This window comes from Bombina bombina, chromosome 6, assembly GCF_027579735.1.
Source record: "Bombina bombina isolate aBomBom1 chromosome 6, aBomBom1.pri, whole genome shotgun sequence".
In the NCBI taxonomy this organism is placed as follows: Eukaryota; Metazoa; Chordata; class Amphibia; order Anura; family Bombinatoridae; genus Bombina; species Bombina bombina.
In genome coordinates this window covers 769,610,677-769,632,806 of record NC_069504.1, presented here as the reverse complement: position 1 = coordinate 769,632,806, position 22,130 = coordinate 769,610,677, and the positions used below count along the sequence as shown (strand labels likewise).

General features: G+C 38.0%; 1 protein-coding gene across 5 annotated transcripts in view; it reads left to right on the top strand.

The window, feature by feature from the left end:
* The window catches only part of ADGRL1 (adhesion G protein-coupled receptor L1), a 491,322-nt gene that overhangs the window by 334,085 nt on the left and 135,107 nt on the right, over positions 1–22,130 (top strand). The window lies entirely within an intron of this gene.

Here is a 22,130-nt window from a genome sequence, read left to right as displayed (position 1 = left end):
TCAATTTTTTTTTGTTCTCTTGTTATCCTTTCTTGAAAGCAGGAAAGTAAGTTCAGGAGTGTGCACGTGTCTGCAACACTAAATAGCAGCAGTTATGCAACAAGGTTATACATTAACAAGCGCACTAGATGGCAGCAATATTTCCTGTCATGTAAGTGCTTCACACGTGCACTTTATCTATCTAGATATTTCTTCAACAAACAAAATAACAGGAAAACAAAGCAACTTTGATAAAAGAAGTAAAATGGAAACTTTTAAAATGTATTCTCTGTCTGAATCATGAAAGAAGAATGTTGTTTTTCATGTCCCTTTAAGACATTTTATAAAATTACAAATAAGAATTATAGGTAAATGATATTCCTGGATTTTTTAAAAAAAAAATGTTTACACCTTAAAGTTGTAAAGATTCTTGGTGAACTATTTAAAACCTTTTAGTGTGAAATAATTTGGTTTCTTAAATTGACAAATCATAAATTAAAAATCTCATGTTACCTGTCCTAGATAGATTTCTTGAAATCTAGGATAGTTTAGTAACAGTGCTTATAGATTGTTATAAAGTATACAATTATTAAAGGGACAATGAACCCAAATTTTTTCTTTCATGATTCAGATAGAGCATGCAATTTTAAACAACTTTCTAATTTACTCCTATTATCACTTTTTCTTCGTTCTCTTGCTATCTTTATTTTAAAAGCAGGAATGTAAATCTTAGCAGCCAGCCCATTTTAGGTTCAGCACCATGGATAGTGCTTGCTTATTGGAGGATTACATTTACCCACCAATAAGCAAGCATAACCCAGGTTCTCAACCAAAAATGGGCCGGCTCCTATGCATCACATTCCTGCTTTTTTAAATAAAGATAGCAAGAGAGAGAAGAAAAATTGATAATAGGAATAAATTAGAAAGTTGCTTAAAATTTCATGCTCTATCTAAATCATGAAAGAAAAACATTGTGTGTAGTATCCCTTTAACTGGTCTTTAACCAAGGATTAAAGTAACCCTGTGTGCTAATGCACAGGATTTTATTAGAAGTTCTGTCAGTTTTTTCTACCATGCTGATTTGTTTCCATGGGCTCCATTTGTTAAGAGGCGGATGCTGCTTCTGAGTCCCATCGTTTCAGGCTAGCATGAAACGGACGTTAAAGTAGCAGCGGTCATAAGACGGCTGCTCCTTAGCCTGTCCGTCACCTTTTAGGTGGCTGATTGAAATCATCCCAATCTGATCCGAAAGGTTAGTGTAGGTTGTAAGCATCCCTGAATAGTACAGTCTTTAGGGAGCACATGAAGCTTTCAAAACTAGGGGAGAGTCTTGTGGAGCGAGGTAGAGAGTTCCACAAGATGGGAGACAGTCTGGAAAAGTCTTGTAAACGGGAATGTGAGGAGGTAACAAGAGAGGAGGAGAGTAGGAGATTGTGAGCAGAGTGAAGGGGTCGGGAGGAAGAGTTTCTGGAGACAAGGTCTGAGATGTAGGGGGTAGCAGTGCAGTTCAGGGCTTTGTTTGTCAGGGTGAGAATTTTGTGTTTAAGCCTGAAGGCAAGAGGAAGCCAGTGAAGGGATTGGCAGAGAGGTGCAGCAGATGAAGAGCGACGTGTAAGGAAGATGAGCCTGGCAGAGGCATTCATTATGGATTGTAAAGGAGCTAGGCGGCAGCTAGGGAGACCAGAGAGGATGGAGTTGCAGTAGTCAAGATGGGAAAGAATGAGAGAGTGGATTAAAATCTTAGTATTGTCTTGTGCAAGGAAATGTCTAATTTTAGAGATGTTTTTAAGGTGGAATCGGCAGGCTTTAGCCAAGGACTGAATGTGGGAAGTGAAAGAAAAATCTGAGTCAAGTGTGACCCCAAGACATCAAGAATGTGGGGTAGGGGTAATGATGGAGTATTCAACAGTTACAGAGAAGTTGGGGTGGAGATTTTTTAAGAAGGGGGGGAAATAAGGAGCTCAGTTTTGGAGAGATTTAGCTTAAGGTAGTGAGAGGACATCCAAGAGGAGATATGAGAAAGACTGTTAGTGACACAGGTTTGCAAGAAAGAAGATGGGTCTGGTGCAGTCATCTGCATACAAATGGTATTGAAACCCGTGGGACTTTACTAAGGAACCTAATGATCTCGTGTAGATTGGGAAGAGAAGGGGACCGAGGACAGAGCCTTGCGGTACCCCAACAGAAAGTGGTAATGGGGCAGAGGATGCCCCAGAGAAGGCTACACTAAAGGTACGGTTAGACAGCTAGGAAGAGAACCACGAGAGGGCTGTGTCGCAAATGTGGAAGGATTGGAGGGTTTGGAGCAAAATAGGGTGGTCAACAATATCAAAGGCTGCAGACAGATTAAGGAGGATAAGCAGAGAGAAGTTGCCTTTGGATTTTGTTGTAAGTAGGTCGTTGATAACCTTAACAATTGCTGTCTCTGTGTAGTGGTGGGGGCGAAATCCATATTGCAATGGGTTACGGAGGGAGTTTAGTGTAAGGAAATGGGATAGACGTGCATATACTAGCTTTTTTGAGAAACTTCAAGGCGAGAGGAAGTAGGGAAATAGGGCGGTAGTTGGATGGGGAGGTTGGATCGAGAGAAGGTTTTTTGAGGATAGGTGTGACCAGTGCATGTTTAAGAGATGAGGGAAATATAACAGTGCTGAGAGAGAGGTTGAAGATGTGTGTGAGCATAGGGGTAAGGGTAGAAGAGAGGGAGGGGTAAGGGTAGAAGAGAGGGAGGGGTAAGGGTAGAAGAGAGGGAGGGGAGTAGCTGTGAGGGGATGGGGTTGAGGAGCAATAAACCCCTTTTCGGTCAAGCGCCATTTCTAATCTAGCCCTGTATTTCTTGGTTTCACACAATGAAACCTAGACCTGCCAAAACTATGTGTAGAAATGCTAAACTCAGCCTAGACTCCACTTGAGTTTGCTTAGCTGCCCACAGGTTTTTGACCTCACCAAATTCTGCTGATCTGTTCTCAGTTAGGATATTTAAATATTGGAAGGTATGGTTAAAAGGTAACTTCTGTTCACAGACCAGTTTTTGTGTAGGATTTTCCCTGACCCTTATATTAAACCCAGAGTTATATTTGTTAGTCAATAAATAAATAAATAAAATAAGCATTGTACCTAACAAAGAACATTAGTAGGAAGTACACAATATTTTGTGTGTGTATGCGTTTCACATTATGATTCATCCGCCGCTTTTAAGGGTAATATAATTTTTGGAGTAGAATATCATTTTAATGTGTTTATGATGACTTGTTATACCAACTACAGAGATGTGAAATTGCTTGTTTAGGTTTATGTTTGTATATAAAATAGTTGCTTTTGCTATTTGAAACCACAGTCTATACAATTGGCTGAGTTTGAAGGGAGAGCAGACATCCTTACTTTTTTTCTCTCTCTATACACAATAGTCCCCTTATCTTATCTCTGTTCGATCACACAGTACTCACACACCTCACTGGGAGTGAACATTCTTCTGCAGCTTCATTCTTATGTAGCTTTAATATAGCCAATACATAAGTACTATAATTTTCAGTATAGGGCGGTATACAACAGGCAGAAATAGCTATTTTAAATGACAAAATAAAGGTAAAGGAGCTATTTGGAAACAATTTAATACCCTCCAGCAGGTAAAATGGATAATTGGGAACAGATGATTAAAGGGGAGAAGATTGTAACAGTATGCTGTCCCTTTAAATATTACCTAAAGGCTAAATTCAATACATGAAAAAAATTGAAGCCCTAGAAAATGTGCTATTTATACCTGTGAAACTCTCTTGCTTTGCCCCGTATCAGAGATAAATTGGATAGGCATGTCCTTTAATATTTTTTTTTTATAAAACTCAACTTGTCTAAAGGAATACGATATTGCTGAATCTGTAGATTTGTGCAATGTCTTGCTGGAAGTAGGGGCATATTCCAAGACGTTTGTTGAGATCAGGTCCTTATGTAGCGAAAAGAACTTTTCTTGCTCTTAATCTTTTTTATCCCGGTAAAGAAAAGACCCTTTTTCACCTGTAATGTTTATAATGGTAGACTCCAGGTTTGAGCAAAAACAGAAACTTTTATTCAAAAGATAGGTCCATGAACTTATTCTTAGAACTATTGTCAACAGACCTGCTTTTAAGCCATATAGCCGTGAGAGCATGAATAGACTAAACAGAGGCCTTAGCTGAAAGGCTTACATTGTCCATAGAAAGATTGAAGTCTAATATTCGTGTGTTTTCGCAATCCCATAGAGTTAGTTTATGAATTGAAAGTATGGTCACATTCCTTTTCCTGTAATATAAATTAATGAATGCTCTTATATGTCAAGGGGTGGTCTGACCCTTCCAAGACTAGAAATATGTATAAAGAGAAGTCATAATTCTCCTTTCTTACCTGCACAAAATAAATGTTTGAGGCGGAAGAACTATAGCCTTAACTCCAACAATGCGAACAAAGACAAATTGTTGTTGATGATAATGGCAAAGTGCTCCCTACCTTGGGGGGGGGGAGGAAATTCTCTGTTTTGTTTGAGGCAAACCCACTTTGATCAGACATCACGGGCATTGCCAGCTTATCAGTGCTCTGCATTTTTGAATTACAGTGTAGGTTTATGATATTGTCATACAGAAGACGGAAGTGCCAAGTGGCAGAGGCACTTCCTCAATGTCAGTGGTGCAGGTTTGGCTGGGTTTTATAGAGCCCATATATCAGACCCTTCTTCAGAGACATGAGGCCTCTTGTCTCTGGAAAATGCATGTTTAACCCCTTAACGACCAAGGACGTGTCAGGCATGTACTCATTGGGATGCTTTCAGGGTATTGCAGTGATGCCTCGATATTGAGGCATCACTGCAATACCCGTTTTTACCCACTGATGCAGAGGGGGCGCCGGGAGCGCGCAGGACTGTGGGAGCGCGCTGCATTGCCGTTAGATGCATAGTAATGCATATGAAGGAGGAAGTGGGAGGGGGGAATCTGATGTTGGGCAAGGGATCTGGGAGGGGGAGGAGGTAGGGTATTGAGGGGGGGCAGCTACACTACAGAAAAAGAATATTTAAAAAACTTTTGAAAAAAAATGCCTAATTTGCAGCAAACTGGGTACTGGCAGACCTAAGATGGCTGCAAATAGGTAGAAGGGGGAGGGTTAGAGAGCAGTTTGGGGGAGGTTCAGGGAGGTTGGGGGCTAAGGGGGATCCAACACTGCAGAATAACTATATATATATATATATATATATATATATATATATATACAAAAAAATAAATGCCTTTTATTTTAGTACTGGCAGACTTTCTGCCAGTACTTAAGATGGCGGTGACAATTGTGAGGTGGGGAAGGGTAGAGAGCTGTTTAAGGGGGGTCAGGGGGTGGGATGTTTCAGGTGGGAGGCTGATCTCTACACTAAAGCTAAAATTAACCCTGCAAGCTACCTAATTAACCCCTTAACTGCTGGGCATAATACAAGTGTGGCGAGCAGCAGCATTTAGCGACCTTCTAATTACCAAAAAGCAATGCCATAGCCATATATGTCTACTATTTCTGAACAAAGGGGATCCCAGAGAAGCATTTACAACCATTTGTACCATAATTGCACAAGCTGTTTGTAAATGATTTCAGTGGGAAACCTAAAGTTAGTGAAAAAGTGAACGATTTTTTTTATTTGGCAGGGAAATGGTGGCATGGAATATACCAAAATGGGCCTAGATCAATCATTTTGGTTGTCTACTACACTACACTAAAGCTAAAATTAATCCTACAAGCCCCCTAATTATCCCCTTCACTGCTGGGCATAATACACGTTTGGTGCGCAACGGCATTTAGCAGCCTTCTAATTACCAAAAAGCAATGCCAAAGCCATGTATGTCTGCTATTTCTGAACAAAGGGGATCCCAGAGAAGCATTTACAACCATTTGTGCCATAATTGCACAGGCAGTTTGTAAATAATTTCAGTGAGAAACCTAAAATTGTGAAAAAGTTTGTAAAAAAGTGAACGATTTTTTTTATTTCATCGAATTTGGCGGTGAAATGGTGGCATGAAATATACCAACATAGGCCTAGATCAATACTTTGGAATGTCTATTAAAAAAATAAAATATATATATATATATATATATATATATATATATATATATATATACATGTGAAGCGTTATTCAGGTATTCCTGACAGATATCAGTGTCCCAATGTAACTGTTGTTAATTTTGAAAAGAAATGGTTTGGAAATAGCAAAGTGCTACTTCTATTTATTGCTCTATAACTTGCAAAAAAAGCAAAGAACATGTAAACATTGGGTATTTCTAAACTCAGGACAAAATTTTGAAACTATTTAGCATGGGTGTTTTTTGGTGGGTTTAGATGTGTAACAGATTTTGGGGGTCAAAGTTAGAAAAAGTGTGTTTTTTCCATTTTTTTTATAGTAAAAATTATAAGATATGATGAAAATAATGGTATCTTTAGAAAATCCATTTAATGGAGAGAAAAACGGTATATAATATGTGTTATATACAGTAAATGAGTAAGATGAAAATTACAGCTAAACACAAACACTGCAGAAATGTAAAACTAGCCTTGGTCCCAAAAGGTCAACAAATGGAAAAATGCTCTGGTCACTAAGGGGTTAAACAGTGATCCTCTGCTACACCAGTTAAAGGGATAGTAAAGTCCAATTTAAACTTTCATGATTCAGATAGGGCATATAATTCTAAATAACTTTCCAATTTACATCTATCATCAAATTTGCTTTGTTCTCTTAGTTTAGTTGAAAGCTAAACCTAGGTAGGCTCATATGCTAATGTCTAAGCCCTTAAAGGCTCATTTGTTTAGTACGCTTTGTATCCCTTGTTGAAAAGTATACATAGGTAGACTCCAAAGCTGCCGATTGGTAGCTGCACATATATGCATCTTGCTATTGGCATTCAGCTTATTCCCAGTAGTGCATTGCTGCTTCTTCAACAAAGGATACAAATAGAATGAAGCAAATTAGATAAAATAAGTAAATTGGAAAGTTGCTTAAAAATTGTATGTTCTATCTGAATCATGAAAGAACATTTTTGGGTTTCATGCACTTTTAACTATCGATGTTAATGGAAAGTAATGAAGCAACGCTCAAAGAACTTTGAACATGATCTCACGTTCACTATGGGTATCCTTGGCAACCTCACAACTATCTATGGATCTGGCCCGATGATTCACAGTCAGGTGTATACCATAAGAGCAATAAAAAAAAAATCTTGAATTTTCATTATTTTGGTGCATTCCCAGTTCACATGTTTATTATTATTCATTATTTTTATTATTCTCTATTTATTAAGCGCCAATAGATTCCGCAGTGCTGCCCATGGGTACTAAGATAAAAGTACAACAGAGAAACAATACAATAAAAGACAACATTGTACAAACAAATACAGGGGGAATTGAGGGCCCTATTCCCGTGGGAACTTACAATCTAGATGGATAGGAGGATGGGAAACAGGAGGTGGGGACTGTAAAGGAAAGAATGATCTTAGTAAGGAGTTAGATGAGGGCAACTGTTAGGTAAGTGAGATTCATTTGTTACTGAATCGGGGGATAAGCCTCCCTGAACAAAAAGGTCTTTCGGGAGTGTTTAAAGGAGGAAAGGTTAGGGGAAAGTCTGACAGCTCGAGGAAGTGCGTTCCAGAGGGTTGGTGCCGCACAAGAGAAGTCCTGGGGACCGATTTATCAACTGTCTGTCCGACATGATCTGCTCAGCAGATCATGTCCGACAGACATCGCTGAATGCCAACAGCATACGCTGTCGGCATTTAACATTGCACAAGCAGTCCTGGTGAACTGCTTTTGCAATGCCGCAACATACAGATTCGTGGCCAATCGGTCGCTAGCAGGAGATGTCAATTAACGCGATCGGGCAGATTGATGTCTGCAGCCTCAGAGCAGGCAGACTAGTTAAGGAGCAGCGGTATTAAGACTGCTGCTCTTTAACTCCTGTTTCTGGGGGCCATTCGGCCCTTGATATATCGGCCCCTGTAGTCTAGCATGGGAGGAGGTGATGGTAGAGGACGCAAGGAGCAAGTCGTCGTTGGATCTTAGGGAGCAGGCTATAGTATATTTGTTGATGAGTGAGGACAGGTAGGGTGGGGCAGCATTGGTGAGGGCTTTGTAGGTCAGGGTGAGAATTTTGAATTTGACTCTTCTGTGAATGGGGAGCCAGTGAAGGGACTCATAGAGAGGTGCAGCAGATACAGAGCGTCGGGAGAGGTGGATTAGCCTGGCAGAGGCGTTTAGGATGGATTGAAGGGGAGAGAGGGAGGCCAGTTAGTAAGTTATTACAGTAGTCAAGTCGGGAAATTACCAGGGAGTGGATTAGCTGTTTAGTAGTTCAGCGCTCAGAAACGCACACATTTTGGAGATATTGCGTAGGTGGTTGCGGCAGGATGAAGAGAGCAATTGGATGTGGGGAATGAAGGATACAAACTTTCATACTTTAATAGTTCAAGAAAATATGATTAGGTAGTCATCATTAGTTTGCTACAATTATTTTGCAGTGGTTTATTTTTGATTTAGCCACATACAGTGGGCCAGATTACGAGTGGAGCGCAAATGTTTGCGTGCACGCTTGAGTGATAAGGGGTTTATTGCAGATGTTTGAGCTTGTCAGGCTTACCGTAAAAAAAAGGTTTACCAGGGAACATTAACACGGATGACTTTTTTTAATACAACATATACTTTCAATGGATAGCGCAGAGTGCGCCATTATCCCTCATATTACAAGTGGTGAGTTATGTTGTGCGCTCGAGCGCAACACATAATAGGGTTGGAAAATCTAGTCCCCTTGGAGACCTGAAGTAAATGGTTAAGGCTTGAATATATATATATAACAAAACACATGTATAATATATAAAGTATTTCACTCATATACACACACATTATATATATATACACACACACACACACACATATTAAATGTACAAATATATATATTTGTTTATTGAAATAAATGTTTTAATAGTGATACAAAAGTTTATGGTATATGACAGGGTGTTGGACCATGTATATATTTGTGCATGTATTTGACCTTTGGCTTAGCGCACCTTCAGCTTAAAGCAGGGCTCGACAAACCCAGGAGCCTGGGAGCCACTGGCTCCTAGAATTTTACCCCTGGCTCCTAACTTTTTGGGCTATTCTCTATATATCTATATACAAATCCAACTGTCTGGCTACTAAAAATATGCCTGCTTCCTAAATATTCTTACTGGCTCCCAATTTTTGAACATATTCGTCAAGCCTTAAAGTGATAACCGACATGAGCTTTTCAGCATGCCCCCATATAAATGTATTACGCACCCTATTACTATCAACTTATAATATGAGCACAAAAAATAAAAACGCTATTGATTCAGCTTGATTGGTGTAAGCACACCATAGCGCTAATATTTTTGTGGTCCATTAGTAATCTAGGCCTTCATGTGCTCAAATTGGTGATGATCATCTAAATGCCTGTTCAGGAAGGAATGCTGAAGAGTATGAGATATATGTATCACTTATGGTTTCAATGTTACATTGCATTATCTCTCTTTTGAAATTTGTTTATAAACACAATAAGAAGCATTTATTAAAAGAACACAGGCGGTGGTACCTGAAGAACAAAGCCTACCACAGTTCCAAAACCTGGAACCTCAGCTAACACCAATATTTTTAATTACATGTGCCCCATGTCTACATACAACAATAACACTGCACTTATATAAGAAGTACTCAACATTTCACTGCTTTTTTTCTTAGCACCACACTTAAAGGGACAGTCTAGTCAAAAATAAAATTTCATGATTCAGATAGGGTAATGTAATTTTAAACAACTTTCCAATGTACTTTTATCACTAATTTTGCTTTGTTCTCTTGGTATTCTTAATTGAAAGCTAAACCTAGGTAGGATCATATGCTAATTTCTTAGCCCTTGAAGGCAGCCTCTTATCTGAATTTATTTTGACAGTTTTTCACAACTAGAGGGCGTTAGTTCACGTGTGCTATATAGATAAGATTGTGCTTGTGCATGTGGAGTTACCTTGGAGTCAGCACTGATTGGCTAAAATGCAAGTCTGTCAAAAGAACTTAAATAAGGGGGCAGTTTGCAGAGGCTTAGATACAAGGTAATCACAGAGGTAAAAAGTATATTAATATAACAGTGTTGGTTGTGCAAAACTGGGGAATGGGTAATAAAGGGATTATCTATCATTTTAAACAATAAACATTCTGGTCTAGATTGTCCCTTTAAGTCTACAAAAAAGGTTCATTTGTGAGCATCTCAGAGAAGGGGATCTAGGTCAACAATAAAAAGTAGTTGGTTGACTGTTTTAAACATTGATTTACGGTTGCAAAGCTGTTCTGAAGAAAAAAATGGGCCATGAATCTAAAGCAGCCAAACTGATGTGGTGAACCACCATCAAAGACTTTATCAAAAGAAGTTTCTTCTCGGATAATGACCCTTCAAGTTTGCAGTCAGTGACTTACCCACTGATGTAAACACAGATGATCTCTTTCAGCTCATATACCTGGTGAATGAAAATATAATGCACAATGTCTATATTTAATTAATTAATAAATCCTATATAATAAAAGGCCAAGTATGTTTGTCCGACGCAGTCATGCACATTAGAGATTGCGCAAGACAAACATACCTGGCTTTAACCCCTTAGAGACCAGTAGAGACTGTGCGAGAACGGCATTGGTCATTAAAGCCCTTAAGGACCTCTGCCACGATCTCACTAAAAGTAGCGAGATCGTGCTATTTCTGCATGACCCACGAGTGGTGCAGTGCAGAAATAGCCTTGCAGAGAGCGACACGTCGGGCAGCGGTGGTGCCTATATATGGTGGAAAAATATCACTATGGTTTACTAGCCAGGGGTAAAAAGCTACTAGCCCAGAGGGAAAAAGTAAGTAGTCCACTCAATGTTAAAGATAGGAAAAAGTCAAATTTGTGAGTCCTTCACTGCAGGACCACTGGAAAATTCAAGCTATATATATATATATATATATATATACACGAGAAAAAATAATTTTCTCAACATATTTCAGTATTTAAAGTTGTATAAATCACACTTATTAATAAAAAAAAAATATTCTAACTGAACGCCCTGAAAACAATTTTCTCTATGCATTGTTTTAGTAATGTGCATTTTTAATTGAAATAATTATTCAAGTATATTGAACCTTCAGACATAATGGGATAAAAAGAATAAATCAAATCTGCACATCATTAATCGACATCACAAAATGCACAAAACGGCTACATCTAAACAAAGGGTTAATGAGTTCTTAGGGATATTTTGTTAAACATGCAAATATGTATATAAATGGAAAAATTAACAAACCTTAAAATGACATTTTAATTAACACTTTACTTTATATTGAGGGCTATATTGCATTATGAAGCATTGTGTTATAGTCCTGTAGCTAAAAGGAAAATAAAAAGAAATCACAGACATAATTTGAAAATATAATAAAATAGTCTAGAAAAGGCACATTAAAAAGTCAATGATATGAAGAAGTCTATAGAGTCATTTATGCCATTTATAGACATTTGTTACAACAGTCCGTGTGTAGCATTAATATTAAAGAAGACATTAATGATTCAAAGAGGAATAGATAGATTATACAGTTTCATACATTCATTATTTAAACATAAACCACTTACATATCTAAATCTATTTTGCAGAAAAATCGGGAATGAGCAAAGCAGCTTTAGAAGCGTCAAGAAATCCTAAGGCTTCATTTTTTTGTTCTAAGGATGCCACAATAGAGCCAGAGGAACAGTGTAAGAGCAAATTTAAAATAATGGTAAATTAAGGGAAAGTAGACGACTTTATATTAAAGTATGTACGCTATAAATTTAGTAAACTCCAAAACAGAAGCAAAATAGTTATTTAGAAAAATGTATTTTACCTCAGATTTTATGATCTGTCAATAGCAGCTGGCCGCCCCCTTCTCCACTAACTTTTTTTCTAAAAGTCACATGAGGGCGGTACAGCCAATAGGAAGCTGTGCCATCCATCCCATTGAAGGTTGTAGGACTGCGCTCCTGGCCTCTGCTAGAGAGGTAACTGACTTGCATATCAAAGCAAGTCACTATTTACTTGCTTGATCACGGCATGCAATGCCAAATTCACATGTGAACCTTTTCACTAGCAGAGGCCGGGAAAGCAGAGCTACAACGTTCAAAGGGACAGACGACACAGCTTCCTATTGGCTGTATTGCCCTCCTGTAACTTTAAAAAAAAAAAAAAGAGAGCTAAGAAGGGGCGGCCGGCTTTTAATGACAGCTCATAAAATCAGAGGTAAAATAAATATCTTTTAAATAACTTTTCTAATTCTGCTTTGGGGTTTATTACATTGACAGATTACATACTTTAATATACTGGCATCTACTTTCACTAAATTTGCCATCACGTTAATGACAGAGCAAGCGAATAATGAATCTCCAATGGGCCACTATCCACTAGAGCAAATGGAAAGACCAACTTAAAAACAGGGTATGGAGGAATCTGCAACAGTGTTCAAATGAATATTAAAGCGATACAAATTAGCACAGGGTGCAATATCTTTTGCACAACCTTGCACAAGGAATAACACACAGGGCTAAAATACAAGTTAAAAGTAAACTGGTGCAATCGAGCACAAATTTTTTTTGCGCTCATTGGGTTAGTGCAAGTGAAGACCTCTCGTAAAGTGCAAAGGTTTAAAAAAAAAAAAGGACAACAGCCACAACATAAATACATTAAAATAAAGTGTTACACTTATATATATAGTGTCTGATAAAAAGCATATATATATATATATATATATATATATATATATATATATATATATATATATATATATATATACACAGTTGCAAGAAAAAGTATGTGAACCCTTTGGAATGATATGGATTTCTGCACAAATTGGTCATAAAATGTGATCTGATCATCATCTAAGTCACAACAATAGACAATCACAGTCTGCTTAAACTAATAACACACAAAGAATGAAATGTTGCCATGTTTTTATTGAACCCACCATGTAAACATTCACAGTGCAGGTGGAAAAAGTATGTGAACCCCTAGACTAATGACATCTCCAAGAGCTAATTGGAGTGAGATGTCAGCCAACTGGAGTCCAATCAATGAGATGAGATTGGAGGTGTTGGTTACAGCTGCCCTGCCCTATAAAAAACACACACCAGTTCTGGGTTTGCTTTTCACAAGAAGCATTGCCTGATGTGAATGATGCCTCGCACAAAAGAGCTCTCAGAAGACCTACGATTAAGAATTGTTGACTTGCATAAAGCTGGAAAGGATTATAAAAGTATCTCCAAAAGCCTTGCTGTTCATCAATACACGGTAAGACAAATTGTCTATAAATGGAGAAAGTTCAGCACTGCTGCTACTCTCCCTAAAAGTGGGCGTCCTGTAAAGATGACTGCAAGAGCACAGCGCAGACTGTTCAATGAGGTGAAGAAGAATCCTAGAGTGTCAGCTAAAGACTTACAAAAGTCAATGGCAAATGCTAACATCCCTGTTAGCGAATCTACAATACGTAAAACACTAAACAGGAATGGATTTCATGGGAGGATACCACAGAGGAAGCCACTGCTGTCCAAACAAAACATTGCTGCACGTTTACAGTTTGCGCAAGAGCACCTGGATGTTCCATAGCAGTACTGGCAAAATATTCTGTGGACAGATGAAACCAAAGTTGAGTTGTTTGGAAGAAACACACAACACTATGTGTGGCGAAAAAGAGGCACAGCACACCAACATCAAAAGCTCATCCCAACTGTGAAGTATGGCAGTGGGGCCATCATGGTTTGGGGCTGCTTTGCTGCATCAGGGCCTGGACGGATTGCTATCATCGAAGGAAAAATGAATTCCCAAGTTTATCAAGACATTTTGCAGGAGAACTTGGGAGAAGATGGGTGTTGTAACAGGACAATGACCCAAAGCATACATGGAGGGGGAGAACTGAAATATGAAGATATTTACTTTGATTGAGAGGTGAAACTAGACTTGAGTGTGTGTAGGTTAATCTATGAATAAGTTTACATCATATTTCTTATTCATACCTTGTGGTACTCTGGTCTGTAACGTAAATATCCAGTATACTTCTCTTTTGAGTAATGTGTTGTTTCTGTCACCCCCTAGTGGGTTCTTTAATATTTGTTCAATTGCCTTGAAGGAGAAGTTGGTTAATCTCTGTTCATGTGTGTGGAACAACCCAGAATGTCAACAAACATCATTAACCCTTTAAATGCTAAGCACTTTCCCACCTGGGTGCTAAGCTGTTTAATAGGTTTTTTTAAATTTTTTATAATATTTATTTTTCAGATCCCTAAAACTTACACTGTTGGAAAGGTTAGGCGATTACCTTTCCAAATGTGGGTCTTGGGGGTCTGTAGCTGCTTAGATGCCTGAGATACAGGCTTCTAAGCAGCATGCCCCCTTTTCCTATTCTTAACATTGCTATTTTTAAATAAAGTTGTGCAGTGATGTCATCACGTTATTGCGCGTGACGTCACCGCGCATAATGGGAAGCCCCGGCGATGCCTGTCACTATACAGGCCCGATCGCCGAGGTAGGAGCGGGTGGGAGCCCCCAGATCTCCCTTAAGGTGGGAGAGTGCTAGCGACGGCTCTGAGCCGTCATTAGCACCTGAGTGGGAAACTGCGACGGCTCTGAGCCGTCATTAGCACCTGAGTGGGAAACTGCGCGTTAGCACTGAAAGGGTTAAAGGGACAGGAAATCCCAATATTTTTTTTTCATGATTTGGATAGAACATACAATTTGAAACATTTTTTCAATTTACTTCTGTTCTCAAATTTGCTTGATTATCTTGTTATCCTTTGCTGAAGGAACAGCCCTGCACTTCTGGCAGCTAGATGAACACAAGAGACAAATGTGTGCAGGCACCAATCAGCAGCCAGCTTCCATTAGTGTAGGATATGTGCATATTCTGTTCAACAAGGCATACAAAGAGAACAAAGCACATTTGAAAATAGAAGTTAATTTAACTGAAAAAGATAAGGATCTAAATTAGAAATAGCTGCATTGTGTTATTATTTCCTTATAACGGTTGGTACATAACGTGGTTAATAGCTACAGTCTGATAATTTTTACCCCTTCTGTTCCAAACAGATGAAAATTAATATGACAAATGCCTATTTTAATATATAAAAAAATGCTTATGCACCAGGATACTAAGTCCTGGAATGTATTTAAGATAACCCCAATTCCGAAAAAGTTGTGACAGTATGGAAAATGCAAAAACAAACAAACAAAAAGAGTCATTTGAAAATTCAATTTACCCTGTACTATATTGAATACACATTATTAACACATTATTTGATGTTTTACTTTGTTAATTTAATGTATTTTTTTTTCAAATATACACTCATTTCAAATCTGATGACTGCAACACACTCCAAAAAATTTGGGACAGTCGACTATTTACCACCATCTTTTTTTTTTTAATAACATTTATTAAGTGCTTGGGCACTGAACACACCAGTTGGTTGTCTTCAGCTGCACAACTGTACGGGGCTTTCGTTGCCTTATTTTGTGCTTCATAATGCACCACACATTCTCAATCGGAGACAGGTCAGGACTGCAGGCAGGCCATACTAGCACCCGCACTCTCTGCTTACGCAACCATGCGCTTGTAATCCGGGCAGTATGTGGTTTGGCGTTGTCCTGCTGAAAAATGCAGGGACGTACCTGGAAGAGACAATGTCTGGATGGCAGCATATGTTGCTCCAAAATGTATACATATTTTTCTGCATTAATGGTGCCCTGACAGATGTGCAAGTTGTCCATGCCATGGACACTGACACCCCCCCATATTTTGACAGTCGCTGGCTTTTTGACCTGATGCTGATAACAGGTTGGATGGTCCTTTTCCTCTTTGGCCCGGAGAACACGATGGCTGTTTTTTCCAAAAACGATTTGAAGTGTTGACTCGTTGGACCACAAAACAAGATTCCACTGTCCATCTCAGATGAGACCGAGCCCAGAGAAGTCTACGGCGCTTCTGGACAGTGTTGATGTATGGCTTCTGCTTTTCATTGTAAAGACTTTACTTGCATTTGTGGATGCAGCGGTGAATGGTGTTGACTGACAAAGGTTAACCAAAGTATTCCCAAGCCCATGTCAGAATATCCATTTCAGACTCATGATATTTTTTGAGACAGTAACATCTGAGGGATCGGAGATTCAGTGATTTTCATCTTTTCCCTTTACGCAACCGAGATTTGACCGGATTCCTTGAATCTTTTAATAATATTGTGCACTGTAGAAGGTGAAATGCCCAAAATCCTACTGATTTGTCTTTGGGGAAGGTTGTTCTCAAAGTGTTAGATTATTCGCTAACACATCAGTTGGCAGATTGGCGAGCCATAACCCAACCTTGCTCTTGAAGGACTAGGCCTTTTTTGAAGGCTGCTTATATGTTTACACGATTGACTCACCTGTTTCACATCACCTTCTTATTTCAACTTGTCACATCCCTACGTTTAGCCACCAATCAGCCAGCGCTGCCCAGGTGCTGAACCAAAAATGGGCCGGTTCCTAAGCTTTACATTCCTGCTTTTCAAATAAAGATAGCAAGAGAATGAAGAAAAACTGATAATAGGAGCAAATTAGAAAGTTGCTTAAAATTGCATGCTCTATCTAAATCATGAAAGCAAAATTTTGGGTTTAGTATCCCTTTAAGTTTACTTACAGTGTGAGTGTCTGTGGGCTAATTGAACTGGATGTCATGGAGAAAATACAGCTTTAGGGGTAAGGAGGTAAGGGTAAGGGGGAGGGACTGAGTATTTAGGTACAGAGTATTGTTGGTTTAAGAGTTGATTACTTTATATATATAGTTAACAAACAAGAATAAAACAAAGTTTGAAATCTACCCCAAGGACTTAACAATTGCCATAGGTGTCTGTAGGGGATAGAACTGAAGACTTCTCATTACACCATCTTTTAGACACCTCCCCAAATGTGTGCCCCAATTGTGATCATAACTGAAATTTTTGTTGTTGTTGTTTTTTTTAAAAGAATGATTTTTATTGAGGTTTTTGTACTGTAACAGAGAGAATCATGAACAGTAAGAGTAAAACAGTACAAACCGCATAGTGAGTAAAAACAAACAATAGCAAGAAAATGCACACATAAATGAAACCTCATTTTTCGAAATAGTATCATATAGAATGAAATAGTTTGTTGAAGGTTAAGGGGAGTCAGCAGGCAAGAGCTGCTAAAAATTAGGGTGGGAAGGAGGGGGCGGACAATCTGTTGATATAAGCAATGAGAGGGTTAATAAAATAGTTAATAAAGAGCTCATATTTAAATGAACCTGACAACAATAGGCTGGGTATAAATAATTAAAACAAATATGAGATATCATAGGTAAGGATCACTAAAATTGAAGTAAGTCCCACTTGGGTAATTTGTTCGACTTTAAGTGTGTAGGCCATAATCATATATATAACGGTAAGTAAATAAAAATATAATGACCTATATAGAATATATATTTATACTTGGCAACTGTAATCTGGGTACTCTCACCAACAAATTAGGTTTCTCAATTTAGTTTTAGTAAAGAGACAAACTTATGATATCAGTAAAAGTATGAGTATGGAGTATATGTAAGATTCATGTACTGGGATACTACAGGAACTTAGCAGTTCCACATCAGTTCAGTCCCACGTTGGGGCCCACATAGGGACTTTATATGTAAAACAGACATTAGGGATCCCAATACGGACAGAAGCTAATGAGTATAGGTATCTCTATAAGTGGAACATATATATTCAAAGAAGCGACTGCTGTCATTTATCTAAATAAAGATGGAGTGGTGCCCAAAGATGCATATATAACAGTCATAGAGAATTATTCTAGTAAATTGTCATAATCTCGAAACTCTAAAAACGAATAAAAAACCTCTATTGAGTGTAGGTGTATCTAAGTTCAAGTGTCCTACAACAGACCTATCTCATCCTCATGTAGATGTTATATGGAAAAAGGTTAAGGTTTCCACACTACGTCATCCCGGCCTCAGACAACGCAGCCTAGGAGCTCCCACTATATACATATAATTAAGACACCATTATGAGAGCTGAAATATCACAAATCTACTTTACACTCAATACATGCAAAGAAGAGTATTCAGAGCGATAGAGTGTGTTTTTTTGAAGACTGTAATATTAGATCTATTTGTAATTCTGTTCAACTTCTTTAGTTAGAGAACTATGTCTTTTTTTTCATAAAAAAAATAGTTCTAAACATTTTCTCCAAATTTTGCATTTGTCTAGTGTGAATAGAATGGTTGATTGCTTGAATTTGTTGGAGACTAGCTGTATGTTGAGCTACAATTCCACTTTAGCCAATTTTTTTATGGCGTCGTGCCAAGTCTTTAGCCATCTAATTGACAGGACACAAATTAGATGGGAAATCAGTTAAAGTAGGAAAATATGGTAATATGACCTGGAACATTGTTTCACAGGGAAAGAGAAATTGAGGTCTTCGGTGGAGGCCGCTGAAAGGATAGAATCCTAAACAGTGATATAGTAAGGAAGAAAAAAAAAATAAGAAAACTGAAAGCAAAGACAAATTACTACAATTATTGAGAAACTGTTAAATAGCCTGCTGTTCACAAAAGAAGCAACATGCCCATGACGCGCTATTTAGACAGACCTGCTTAGACTTCTAAGAATTCATTTAAAAGGTTCATTAATCTGGAGGTTTGTAGTAAGATGGCAAACATATCAGTTATCACAACCAAATATAGAAAATAGAAAATCCTCTGAGACCACAAACAAGCAACAGATTTTTATATGTCTGCTTGGGGACATTTGATTTGGGGATCCGATTAATTTTATTGTGATCTAGTGGAGAAAATAAAAAAATGTGGTTGTTTTGTGAGTCCTGAAATGTTCAACATCAGTATTTTTTTTTTGTAAATGTGACAAATACAAAAATATACAAATTTTAAATAGGCTAAATATCTGGCTTGCCATATATGTAAATTTCTGCAGCTGAGAAAATATGTCTAATCATAGCAAATATGTGGCTGGGTGTGGTTGCTTGGTAATTTGCTTGGTTTTACCAACAGTGACAAATTACTTGCAAAAAATAATAACTAATTACACCTCATACTTTTTATAGAGTTTATAAAAACAAATATATGCCATTTCAAACAAATTACTCAATAGTATTTACCTGCAGTAACTACTTAGTCATAACAACATTTTTGAGCACATTTAAAGGGACACTGTACCCAAAAATTTTCTTTCGTGATTCAGATTGAGCATGAAATTTTAAGCAACTTTCTAATTTACTCCTATTATCAAATCTTCTTCATTCTCTTGGTATCTTTATTTGAAATGCAAGAATGTAAGTTTAGAGGCCGGCCCATTTTTGGTGAACAACCTGGGTTGTCCTTGCTGATTGGTGGATAAATTCATCCACCAATAAAAAAGTGCTGTCCAGAGTACTAAAACCAAAAAAAAGCTTAGATGCCTTCTTTTTCAAATAATAATAGCAAGAGAACGAAGAAAAATTGATAATAGGAGTAAATTAGAAAGTTGCTTAAAATTGCATGCTCTTTCTGAATTACAAAAGAAAAAATTTGGGTACAGTGTCCCTTTAAGTACCAGCTCTAGTGTAAACATAATGAAGGGGTTAAAACTAACATTGTCCTTTGCCACAATAAATATAAATTGGTACTTACATAATGTAGACACCAATGTATTCACCTGAACACTGGGGTTATGGACTTGGGTGGGGACTCTTCTGTTTTGGGGAGAATTCTGTGGTATTCTTTGTATATGGAGGTTTAAGAATGGTGAGTGTTCTGTTGCGAGGATTCATGGTGGGGGTATCCCTTGAGCTGATGGGGTCTCACAATGGTGTTGATTTAGTGGGTGATGCCGAAGTTGGTCTTTCAAAAAGGAGGCCATGAGAGGGAGGTGGGTTCTTCTGTAAATTGGTGCAACTTGTAAGTGCAAATGTTGGAGTTATAGTTTGAATAATGCTGGCATCTAAAAGATGGTGAAATAAAGTTTTCCAAATAAAACCTATATCATCTGGTCCCACCAGGTCCTTGAGGTATATATAGGGTGACCATATTGCCGCTTTAAAAAGGGACACATATGAACAATACTTATGTCAGGGCTGTTTAAATAATTGTTTTGTATAAGAACCCTGCCATATGCATTTTTTATATGTGTCCCTTTTTAAAGCGGCAATATGGTCACCCTAGGTATAAAGGAAGTCAAGAAATCCTATTAGAGCTGAAGATAGTGTGTAGTACACAAATATTGTGCTGTACTTAAACAGAGCTCTTATAATAGGATGCTAAAAGTTACAAAAATATAATGACCAATTTTAAAGGTAAATGAAAAACATTTTTTTTCTTTCTAATTCAGACACAGGGGCATATTTATCATGCCCCGTGTTTCCGGCGAGCCTTCATAAAGACCGCTGCTACATAACCTGTCCGCCTGCTCTGAGGTGGCAGACAGAAATCAACCTGATCGAATACGATCGGGTTGATTGACACCCCCTGCTATCGGCCGATTGGCCGTGAATCTGCAGCTCACAAGAACTACTGGTGCAATGATAAATGCTGAGAGCGTATGCTGTCTGCATTTATCGATGTGCAGCGGACATGATCCACTATATCGGATCATGTCCGCTCGCACCTTAATAAATATGCCCCAATGCATACAATTTTAAACAACTTTACAATTTACTTCCATTATCAAATTTGCTTAATTCTCTTTGTATCCTTTGTTGAAGAAGCATCAATGTGCTACTGGAACCAAACTGAAAACATCTGGTGAGCAATGGGGAGCTTAGGTTATTTTTGATAGGTTTTTTATTTGGGGGGGTTGGTTGGTTGGGTGGTGGGTTTTACTGTTGGGGGGTGTTTGTATTTTTTTTACAGGTAAAAGAGCTGATTTCTTTAGGGCAATGCCCCACAAAAGGCCCTTTTAAGGGCCATTGGTAGTTTATTGTAGGCTAGGGTTTTTTTTATTTTGGGGGGGCTTTTTTATTTTGATAGGGCTATTAGATTAGGTGTAATTCTTTTTTATTTTTGATAATGTGGTTTGTTTGTTTTTCCGTAATTTTGTGTTTTTTTATTTTTAGTAACTTAGCGTTTATTTTTTTTTGTAATTTAGTAATTTGTAATAATGTTTAATAGTATATTTAAATAATTTTAGTAGGGTTAGGTTTTTTTAATATGTAATTTAGTTTATTTAATTGCTAGTTTAATTTAATTGTAGTATAATAGTTAGGGTAGGTTAATTAACAGTTTAAAATAGTTTAAAATAGTTTCTTTTAGATCTACAGGTAAGTTTAAATTTATAGTAAGATATGGATGTTGTAATTTTAATTTAAAGTTAGCGGGTTGTTAGGTTTAGGGGTTAATAGCTTAATTTAGTTTATGGCGATGTGGGGGGCTGATGGTTTAGGGGTTAATAGGTTTAGTTAGTGGTAGTGATGTGGGTGGCCAGGGGTTTAGGGGTTAATAAGTTTATTTAGTGGTAGCGGTGTCGGGGGGCAGCGGAATAGGGTTAATACATTTTATTTAGGTGTCGGCAATGTCGGGGACAGCAGATTAGCAGTGTTTAGACTCAGGGTTTATGTTAGGGTGTTAGGTGTAAACGTAACATGTTTTCAACCATAGAAATCATTGGGATATCTGGCAGCATCGAACATAAGCTTTCGCTGCTGTCAGACTCCCATTGATTTCTATCGCATCCGCGGCCTCCATTGAAAACCAGGTACGTTGGGCCGGAATAGCCGTGAGCGTACCTGTTAGAAATTTGATAACTGGGAAAAAGTGTCAGATAGAGCCGAAGGTGTATTCGGAACAAATGTAATGACGTAAGCATCAATCTGCGTCGGATTGAGACTGGCGGATCATATGTTACATCACAAATTTCAGCATTTGCCCGTCTGTAGGCTTTGATAACTAGGTCAGATCAATTTTGCAACAATTACGCTGCGGAATTCCGGCGTATTTTTCGGTTGACGGCTTGATACATATCCTCCAAAGTGTTTAATGTCCCTTTAAGTATAGCAACAACACGTTTAATACTCGTTGAGAGAGAGGAAATCATACTAATTGTCACTAGACATAACTCTGATGATAATAAAATGCCAC